This window comes from Micropterus dolomieu, linkage group LG22 (genome assembly GCF_021292245.1).
Source record: "Micropterus dolomieu isolate WLL.071019.BEF.003 ecotype Adirondacks linkage group LG22, ASM2129224v1, whole genome shotgun sequence".
In the NCBI taxonomy this organism is placed as follows: Eukaryota; Metazoa; Chordata; class Actinopteri; order Centrarchiformes; family Centrarchidae; genus Micropterus; species Micropterus dolomieu.
Window position 1 is genome coordinate 24,919,806 of NC_060171.1, and position 6,803 is coordinate 24,926,608.

Below are 6,803 nucleotides of genomic sequence, written 5' to 3' on the forward strand. Positions count from 1 at the left end.
ATTACATTGTTTTGGGTCCATGTAGGAAATTAAAAAAACACATTTTATAGCCAAAAACTCATAAATTGGAGGAAGTCCACAGTCTTTTTTAGATGTGTCAATATAAATTGTACAATTTAAAGAATAATTAAATACAACTTGAGTCATACTTTCATAATTTCATCCATTTTCCATGCCTTTACTATTGGTAATAAAAATATTGACCATTAGTGGAATGGACCTAAGCACATTTACTCTAGTACTGTTTTTAAAAGTATGCCTACTTCATACTAAGTATTTTATGTTTCATGCTACTGTGTACTTTAATACATTTAAGAAGGGACTTATTGTACTTCATTTATCTGAGCTATAGTTAGTAGTTAAATTGAACTTTGGATCATTCTTAAAAACATGAATTATTTTTATAGATTAAACAACCCAACAGTTAATATAGTTAGAATTAGTTTAGCTTCCAACAACTATAACATGCAAATGCTGCTTACATAGCAATCAATCAGTAAAAATAAAACCATATTATAATACATGTATAATAATTTAATAGTGAGAGGGGCCATGATGAGTTATTCTACTTTTGATACTTTCAACTTTATTTTAGCTTTTACATTTACTTAAATATTACTTTAACTACAAGACCTTTACTTGTAACGGACCATTTCTGCACATTGTAGTATTTCTACTTTCAATTAAATTAAAGATCTAAATACTTCTTCTACCACTGACACTTTTGTTTGCATTAATGTTGCTGTATAGTCCACTGGGACAAGAAACACAAGAAGTCAGACAATCACAAACATTTGTAATAAAACCCCAGGTTAGCTATTGTTATTTGAATGAGAAAACAAAAGCAAACAGTAAATTATTACTCAAATTGTACGTCATAAACATCCATGACACATTTCCTGGTTCAACTTTGAATTACTGAACTTATTGTAGTTAAATATGCACATCATTTTCCCGTGCAGTGAGGGATTTTTACTGACAATAACTTTCTACACTTTAATTTTTACCTCCTAAAAAGTCCTATAGATAATCTGGCTAAACTGTTGTCTTGTTTACAATCTGTCTGATCACGTGACCACTTGTGTTTCTTTCTCTGTCTGACCTTCACTGTGTTCCCAGATCTCAGCAGTTACTTTGGTGAGTACAGTACAATCATGGAAAAAATTAGTAAATTAGACTCAAATTGTAATAAATCCAAATGATCCTCTAAGGACAATTGTATGTAGAGTCGTCTTCCTGTAAATTATAATATGGTTTTATTGTGTTTGCTTCAGCACTCAAACACCCACAATAGCCACATTCAGAATATGATCCTGGTGTCTGACTCGTGACGGCCTTTGTCATTTCATTGGCTTTTGCTTGACTATGAACAACAATATGTTCTGTTTTTGCAGCTAAAACAAAAGAAAATAATAGAAATCTAGTTTAATCTAATTGAGCAAACAAATCATCTTTTAGGGGAAAGACTGATTGAATAACATTTGAATGCTAACATGTTTCCCCTCTGCCACGCATCTTCATAGTATTCTGCTTAATCCTCTTTTCCACAGTCTAGTCTGAAAAAGGCCTTTCACTCTGTGGCCTAAGGGACATGAATAATTGTTGATACAGAGGCTGTTTCATAAACTCCTAGCACAGTAATCACACTCTGACAGATGTAGACCTACTGCATATAATCACACACATACACACACATACACACACACAAATAGAAAGAAAGAGATTTAACCCCCTCTGTCTTTTCCCAGTGACTCACCGCTCATATCAGCATAATGACCGCAGACTGATCCAGCCCACAGGGGCTGAGGGTTGGAGCAACACACTGGATTCTGTATAAACAATAAACGACGTGAGAGTATAGTCTGTATGTGGTGGTGAACTAGTGTGTGTTTCACATCGTAAAAGGATACTCATAGTCCACAGAGGTTGACCATACTGCACTGATCTAAAAACAGGCCTGCTGTTGATTACAACAGATTCCAGAAAATGTTTCGTTTTTCACATGAAGGGCTTTCAGTTCTAGAGAGCATCACTTCACTCCTTTACACCTCCTCAAACTTCAAATTTTCTGTTATTGCTGTAGATTATGAAATGAATGACATTTGACCAAATGCAGAACAATAGCTAGCAACCTAACCTTTTGTCCCTTGCTAAGTGGCAGTATCCTGGTATAGATTCTAGGATGATGAAGCATGAATAGTAATTGTTTACCTGCAGTTGGTACAATGTCAACAGACTAATCCATCACATGGACCCTGTCTACTTATTTATAGACAAGGGGAATAAATCAGGCGAGTGGATGAAAGTTGAAAAGACAAACACAAGGACACAAATAGGAGTCCCATAGATAATCCTTTAAACATTTTTAATCAAGACGTCAGCAACAGGAAAGATGAATGAAGCATCCATCTATCTGTAATTAAACTTGTGCATCATCATAATGTAGATATAATGTGATAAACAGCCTGACAGTGATATACTGATACTAATAGTGCAGTGAGTGATTTGAGCTTCATCATCGCTTGAAGTTTGCATTGTAATACAGAAGGTAAATAATTCTAGCTATATTGGCATTAGGGGTTTACATTGTGAAACATTGCAATGAATGATATAAACTACTGCGCATCTTATAGGTATGATGTAATGTTGAAGAACGAATGATTTTAATTATCAACTCAAAATTAAATTTCTGATAAAGCCCAAGCAAACAACTCCTATAAATATGATAAACAGTTATGATTAGGATTCCTTACTGCAAATACTTCAAAATGTAGACAATCATCTTACTGTAACATCAGACCAGTGGGAATCAACACTTCCCTGGAAGACAGTGTCATAAAAACCTTCCTGGGATATGGCAGAAATGATGAACTTTAAAAAATATATATAAATAAATAAAAGGAAAAATGTTTATCTTGTGATCCCTTTGATTCCCACTGCTCACGAACCAGATGGCTCTCCTTCGTTTATGGGAAAAGCCCCCTCGTTTGTTTATGCACAAGAGATAAGGAAACGAGTAGGCTATTTATGAGGAAATTGAGCATGCGTCAATATTTTCCACAGGAGCCTCATTTTGAAATTTTAAAGTAATGCTCTGTGTCATTTTCTTTTGTGTCTCCCACGCTCTTTGGTATGTGCTGTCAGAAGGTGTTCTCTCCAATGTCTTTTTCATCAAATTCAGGGAACAGGAGACGGGACAACACCTTTAGACACTCAGACATACAGTATGACGGCTGGAGAAGGAATGCAAAGAGACAGGAAAACAAAAAAAAAATCCCACTGTTAATCTTTGCCAAGTGTGCTTCCTTCACTGCGAGATGGCGGAGATTTAAGTTGATGGGCCTGATTCTATCTGCTCCAAAAAACTCCTGGTGCAATGCTAACTTTCAATGTCATTGGATCTGTCTGTGCGTTAGGAGAAGGGCGGAGCAGGGGTGGGTGTGTGTGTGTGTGTGTGAGGGGGTGAGATTACAGTGAATGTCACCCTACCTCCTCTCTCAATCATCCACTTCCAATCCATCGCCGTCCCGGGGTTTGTGAGACAGCTTGGCGATGATGCCAGTAAAATGGGATCAATAGCATAGGGAAAAACGGACCAGACAATCTCTTACCCCCTTGAACTTCTGTACCCGTGATTGATTTGTCCCCTGCCACAGCAGAGGAGACATTAGAGACAAGAAACATGTGTGTGGCCGCACATGTGTGTGTGTTTGCGCACCTGTGTACGTGTGTTGAAAGCATGTTTTTTGCAAAAGTGTGATGTCTGCGTGTGCGTGTGTGTGTGTGTGTGTGTGTGTGTGTGTGTGTGTGTGTGTCTGTTCTCAGTGATTGATGATCTGAAGCACACACACATCATCAGCAAGGCATTTGCGAGGTGTGTGAGTCAGGAGCTGTCATCCCCCTCAGTCTCCCCAAGCAGAGGCCTCGGCTGCTGATTTATAGTAAATCATTAAAATCTGCTTATTATTGCAGCAGCTCATCACCCTCCCCCTCCCTCAGTCCCCGTAACCAGCCCCTCCCCCAAAAAACTTGCCACGCCACTGCAGAGGTACACAGAGAAGGAGATCCTCTGACCAGCTCAGTGACACTAACTTATACACACAGGGTGATGGTCAGCAGGTTCTGGCACATTAAATCCATTTCTGACGCCTGTTTGAAAATAAATATACCAGATGTCTTGTTTAATAAACATCGGCCGAGGAAACCAATGAAAGAATCTAGCCGTGTCCCTGTACAACAGCTGGAGCAGAGCGGGCATATCTATCCGCAAAAAAACAAACAAAAAAAGGGATGAAGAAACTTTCATATGGGCACTCATGCTCACATACACACACACAACCCCCCCTACACACACACACACACACACCTGCACACCTACTGTCTTCTGTCTATGAAACTGAAAATGTGATGTGACTTGAACAATGACAGGTGTGTTTGTCAAGGATGTGGCTGTCACTTCAAATCAATGGATGGGAGCATCTTCCCAGGGAGACTTTCCACTTCTTAGGGTTTGACTGGCTACATTGCGCTTCAGTGCAGGTTGGAGAACAGTGAGTTGTCAAAGTGGCATTCAGGGAGCCCTGCCTAAGCGTCATCAGATCCAAAATAAAATCACCAAAGCAGCTCATTTTAGCTTTTATTTTATCAGGCAGTGTATAGGATCCAATGGCCATTACATACTGACTCATGTAGTGGTAAAGGAAATCATTATCTGAGCGTCTATCCATCTGATGATTGTTAGCATGAACAAATCCGAGTATCACTGTTTTAGAGTCGTACTATTCAAGCAAGTTGTGTAGGGCACAGAATGAAATGATGATAATCATTTCCACTGAATAACTCAAGTGAGAATCACAGCTTGTCTATTGTCGCTTTGCAGTGCGTGGTTTGTCAAATGCTTTTCAATTACAGCCTTTAACTTGAGGCACTATCACATCCCCATGAAGTGATTTTAATGGAGTTTGGTGCAAATGTTTGTTATGCGAGACAGGTCTTTTCAGCGGAAAGCAAAGAGAGTTAGAGAGAGAGAGAGGGGAGGCTTGAAACTCAAATGAACTTTGGGGCGATAACACGACACGAGCAGCTGAGCAGCGAGTAGTTCTGGGCTTAAATCTAGTCACTTCCTGTCGCTGGTATTTAACTGAACATGTGTATTCTACGATGTGAGGAGGGTTCCATTCCTACATGTGCACATAAAACTGAAAACATGAGTGCTGGCATCTGATTTGGCAGATACAGCATTCTGGGGCCGGATTGCTGTTTCCAACACCCCCAGTCAGTCTGTCCTGTCCCACTTTTCTCTCCCAGCCCTCCCTCTCTCCCTCTTTTTCTCCCTCCCTGACAGATACAGTATAACAGCCTCCTCTCCATTCTGTCTCTGAAGCTCCTGGATTCTCAGAGCACAGGTGCAGGACTGCAGGGCTACAGGCCCTGGATGCTGAAACAGGAGAGGCAAGCAGGCACACACGCAGAATTACAACGCCTCCATTTCTCACACTGACATAATCCCCATGTTTTATTTGTCCCCTTGTAATTCTTTTTATATCTTGGGCTTATGTTCTTTGGCATCCATTCAATCCCAGCCTCAGGACACAGGGCTCTACCAGGCCCATATGTGTGCCTTGCTCCAGTTAACGCATATTAGTTCCTTTGTAACTGTGACTAAACTGGCACGTCTCAGCTGGGAGATGTGCCGGCTTTGACTGACAGCCCATGTCTGGATCCTGTACTTTGAGTCTCACGCAGACTTGTCAAACACGGGCTCTGTCAAAGCATCCCTCACTCTGCTGTCAAAGCACAGGAACCTCGGAGAGCTGCAGAGGGTTCACAGCTCTGACCACAAGTCTCTGAATTACCTTACACTGTGTGTGTGTGTGTGTGTGTGTGTGTGTGTGTGTGTGTGTGTGTGTGTGTGTGTGTGTGAGAGAGAAGTAGAGAATTAATATTATCTTAAAGTCTGCTGTTCCTCAGTGTTTCTTATACAAAAGCTGAGTCTCAGATGCATGTTGCTGGAGTGTTCCTTCTTCTCCTAGAGAAACAGAAAATCCTAAGGGAAATACGAAACATTTTTCATGCTTGCGTTTTGGCAAGATTGCCTGGGAGAGAAAAAAATCTGAGACTTGTATACCCTGATCAGATCAGTCACTAAAATTACATCGAGAGAGCTTTTCCAATAACAGCTTGATATTAGGACTTCAGCGCAGTGTTGATGTATGTTGTCGGCGGAGAAAATCTGTTAAGTCTGTGCCATGTGAAGCCAACAGTCTTAAATATTGTTTTCACAACTGTGCAAGCTAATTACCTTTAATTTTTCATCTGTGCTCCAAGGGTTGTAAGAGACTGTGATTAGTGATTCATTACTTCTCATTACCTGGCCTGTCAAACTGTTTCCTTTACTTATTCAGGCTGATTAGCTGTACATGACCCGCCTCTCTCAATGAGGCTGAGAAAGAGACCTCAAACATGGTTTGCATATCAGCAACTGTAAACACTAATAATGATGAGAATGATAATGATGAGTGGATGAGCATGAAGAACACGAAAACAAGAAGAAGAAGAGGATTATGGTGATCATTTTCATGAAGAAGAAAACAAAAAGAAAGAACAAAAGATAGAAAGATTGGTTGGTTATGTTTATAGCCAATTAGCATGTTTCAAAAGTTTACTTCACTTAACACCAATTATGCATCAAATGACACGATACTGATCTGAGGTTGTTGGATAAACCCCACGCTGACAGCCTGCGAGATGACGTGCCTGCCTTTTCTCCAGAGAAGGGTTATTTATAGGTGTCAGAGAATGAG